Genomic DNA, 4,324 nt, shown 5'->3' with positions numbered 1-4,324 from the left:
TATGCATGGAGACTCGTGGGGGGGGGGGGGGGGGGGGGGCAGAGGTGACTGGAGAATGTCAAAAGACAAAGAGGTAGGATTTCTGACTTTTTACACTTCTCTGCTAATTAGATAAAGGATAGGGGCAGGGGGAGAATGAGTCTCCATGCATATTCTTCTGAGCTGTGACAGGGAGCAGAGTTTAGGGATTTTCTGCCCCTGGTCTCCACCCCTCCTCCTTGGAAGCTTCTAACCCCCTGGGGATACTTGACTCCCTGTCCAAATGCCACAGCTGCTTGAGCTCCTGACCCTCCCTTGGGCCCCTTCAATTTAGCCTCAGTGACTTACCAAGTTGCCCCAACAATATGCTCTGGGAAAAAAGTGGGATACTTTAGTTTTCCTTTTTAGCTTCAGGGTTCTGGGTGTGGGCAGGGAAATGAGGTCCTCCTGTATGAAAATGGGAGCAGTTGGTGGTCTGTTGGTTGCATGGGCCCGTAAGGACAGGGGCACATTGAGTGGGGAGGGGGATCAGTCTGCAAGCCATGACTAGATCTGTTTTGTGTTGGAAAGTATGTTTCCTTCATCAGTCTGGAAGCTGCCTAAGGCTGGGCCCTGCCAATCCTAGCCACACAGCGATCTCGCCCAAGGATAGGGACCTGTTTCTCCCATCAGACTGAAGTACCCAAATGCCAGAGACTCCGTCTTCACCATTAAATTTGGAAGGGCCCACTCAATACAAGGTTCCAATTGGCTAAAGCCTCTTATTTTTTATTCCCTCATTGTTTTAAACCTCCATCTCTGTCCTATTCATCTCTGGATAGGACATAGAAGTTCTCAATTAATGTTTCTTAATTAATTGTCAAAGAAGAAGGTTTGGACTGGTTGCAGGATTTCAGAAGTTTTCAGAGAAATATGCATCCATCCATTCATTTATTAATTCCAAAAATATTTACCTACTCAGTTCAGGCCAGGACTCAATCAATACTTATGAGTTCAAGATGAATTAGGAGATATTTTCATCCTGTAGAAGTTCTCATTCTGGTCTGAGAGAGAGAGATGTTTAAATTATTTTTAATAGTACAGTGAGATAAGGAACGTTGGGAAGGTGGGAGGGATGGAAGTAAACAGGGATAAATAAGTAAACGCCGTAAAAGGGATTTTGATGAAGATCTGCCATCTGCCGGCAGTGAGTGGTACAACAGGCTCTTGTTGCCAGAATGTGGGTTCAGTACCGGAATTTTAGCCATTATCCAGTACCTGCCTAATGGATAGCCAGCCTAGTGGTTGGCACTGAACTGTAAAGCTTGTAAAGGGATCTTTGTCTTTGAAAAATTTGCACTATGCTTATGGATGTAAAATATAGTTGAAAAAGTTGTCTATCGCCGGGCGCGGTGGCTCAAGCCTGTAATCCTAGCACTTTGGGAGGCCGAGGCGGGTGGATCACGAGGTCAAGAGATCGAGACCATCCTGGTCAACATGGTGAAACCCCGTCTCTACTAAAAATACAAAAAATTAGCTGGGCATGGTGGCGCGTGCCTGTAATCCCAGCTACTCAGGAGGCTGAGGCAGGAGAATTGCCTGAACCCAGGAGGCGGAGGTTGCGGTGAGCCGAGATCGCGCCATTGCACTCCAGCCTGGGTAACATGAGTGAAACTCCGTCTCAAAAAAAAAAAGAAAAAGTTGTCTATCGCCTTCCACCACGGTCGCCATTGGAGAGTAGCAGCCACGGCTCTTCGCTATCCTATGGCCATGGGCCTCAACAAGGGCCACAAGTAACCAAGAACGTGAGCATGCCTAGGTATAGCCGCTGCCGCAGGCCTCTGACCAAACACACCAAGTTCACGCGGGACATGATCCGGGAGGTGTGTGGCTTTGCCCTGTACGAGCAGCGCACCATGGAGTTACTGAAGGTCTCCAAGGACAAACGGGCCCTCAAGTTCATCAAGAAAAGAGTAGGGACACACATCCACACCAAGAGGATGCGGGAGGAGCTGAGCAATGTCCTGGCCACCATGAGGAAAGCCGCTGCCAAGAAAGACTAAGCCCCCTCCCCAGCCCTGTCCCTGAAATAAACAGCTCAACAACCCCCCCAAAAAAAAGTTCTAGCCAGAGCAATCAGGCAAGAAAAAGAAATAAAGGGTATTCAATTAGGAAAGGAGGAAGTCAAACTGTCTCTATTTACAGATGACATGACTGTATATATAGAAGACCCCATTGTGGCCGGGCGTGGTGGCTCATGCCCGTAATCCAAGAACTTTGGAGGCCAAGGCGGGCGGATCACCTGAGGTTAGGAGTTCAAGACCAGCCTGACCAACATGGTGAAACCCCGTCTTTAAAAAAAAAAATTTATAAAAAAAAGAAACCATCATTAGAGCGAATTTGCAATCTACCCATCAGACAAAGGGCTAATAACCAGAATCTACAAAGAACTAAAACAGATATACAAGAAAAAAACAACCCCATTCAAAAGTGGGTGGATATGAACAGACACTTTTCTTCTTTTTTTTATTATTTTATTATTCACCATGTTGGTCAGGCTGGTCCTGAACTCCTAACCTCTTGATCAACCCGCCTTGGCCTCCCAAAAGTGCTGGGATTAAAGGTGTGAGCCACCGTGCCTGGCCAACAGACACTTTTCAAAAGAAGACATATATGAGGCCAACAAACATATGAAAAAATGCTCATCGTCACTGGTCATTAGAGAAATACAAATCAAAACCACACTGAGATATCATCTCATGCCAGTTAGAATGGCGATCATTAAAAAATGTGGAGAAACAGATGCTGGAGAGGATGTAGAGAAATAGGAACACTCTTACACAGTTGGTAGGAGTATAAATTAGTTCAACCACTGTGGAAGACAATGTGGCGATTTCTCAAGGATCTAGAAATAGAAATTCCATTTGATCCAGCAATCCCATTACTGGGCATATACCCAAAGAACTATAAATCGTTCTACTATAAAGACACACGCACACATATGTTCATTGCAGCCCTGTGTACAATAGCAAAGACCTGGAACCAACCCAAATGCCCATCAATGATAGACTGGACAAAGAAAATGTGGTATATATACATCATGGAATACTATGCAGCCATAAAAAACGATGAGTTCATGTCCTTTGTAGGGACTTGGATGAATCTGGAAACCATCATTCTCATCAAACTGACACAAGAACAGAAAGCCAAACATTGCATGTTCTCACTCATAGGTGGGTGTTGAACAATGATAACACGTGGACTCAGGGAGAGGAGTATCGCACACTGGGGGCAGTTGTGATGGGGAGGGATAACGGGGAGAAATGCCAGATATAAAGTTAAATAAATAAATTTATAAAAATACTTAATGTTAAAAAAAAAAAAAAGAAAAAATTGTCTATCAACCAAGTAACACATATTTGAATGTGCAAACACACAAAAAACACTTTTAAAAAAAGCATAGGTCAGGCGTGGTGGCTCATGTCTGTAATCCCAGCACTTTGGGGGCCAAGACTCTTTCAAAGGCCAAGTTGGATGAGAGACTCTCATTTTTTACATTACATATTTCCATGTTTTATTAAATTTTTTGGTAACAACCATGAATTAAATTAAAAAAAAAAATGTTTGCATGGAGTCTTGCTCTGTTGCCCAGGCTGGAGTACAATGGCATGATCTCAGCTCATTGCAACCTCTGCCTCCTGGGTTCAAGTGATTCTCTTGCCTCAGCCTCCTCAGCAGCTGGGATTACAGGCACACACCACCACGCCTGCCTAATTTTTTGTATTTTTAGTAGAGACGGGATTTCACCACGTTGGCCAGGCTGGTCTCGAACTCCTGACCTCAAGTGATCTACCACCTTGGCTTTCCAAAGTGCTGGGATTATAGGCATGAGCCACAGTGCCTGGCCTTAATTTTCTGTGTTCTCTTTTTCTTTCTTTTTTATTGAAACAGAGTCTCGCACTGTCTGCTGGGCTGGAGTGCAATAGCACTATCTCAGCTCACTGCAACCTCCACCTCCAGGGTTCACGCAATTCTTCTGCCTCAGGCTCCCGAGTAGCTGGGATTACAGATGCTCGCCACAACATCCAGCTAATTTTTGTATTTTTAGTAGAGATGGGGTTTTACTATGTCGGCCAGACTGGTCTCTTTTTTTTTTTTTTTTTTTTTAATTTTTTTTTTTTTGAGACGGAGTTTCGCTCTTGTTACCCAGGCTGGAGTGCAATGGCGCGATCTCGGCTCACCGCAACCTCCGCCTCCTGGGTTCAGGCAATTCTCCTGCCTCAGCCTCCTGAGTAGCTGGGATTACAGGCACGCGCCACCATGCCCAGCTGATTTTTTGTAGTTTTAGTAGAGACGGGGTTTCCCC

At 45.1% G+C, this 4,324-nt stretch overlaps 1 pseudogene; it reads left to right on the top strand.

The window, feature by feature from the left end:
• The first annotated feature begins 436 nt into the window (after nt 1–436).
• On the top strand, nt 437–2,051 carry LOC116531614 (annotated as a pseudogene).
• The last annotated feature ends 2,273 nt before the right edge of the window (nt 2,052–4,324 follow it).

Source organism: Sapajus apella, unplaced genomic scaffold (assembly GCF_009761245.1).
Source record: "Sapajus apella isolate SASKATOON/1434 unplaced genomic scaffold, GSC_monkey_1.0 scaffold71, whole genome shotgun sequence".
NCBI classification, from domain to species: Eukaryota; Metazoa; Chordata; class Mammalia; order Primates; family Cebidae; genus Sapajus; species Sapajus apella.
Note: the sequence above shows the minus strand (reverse complement) of the source record. Positions and strands in the feature narration are given on the sequence as shown.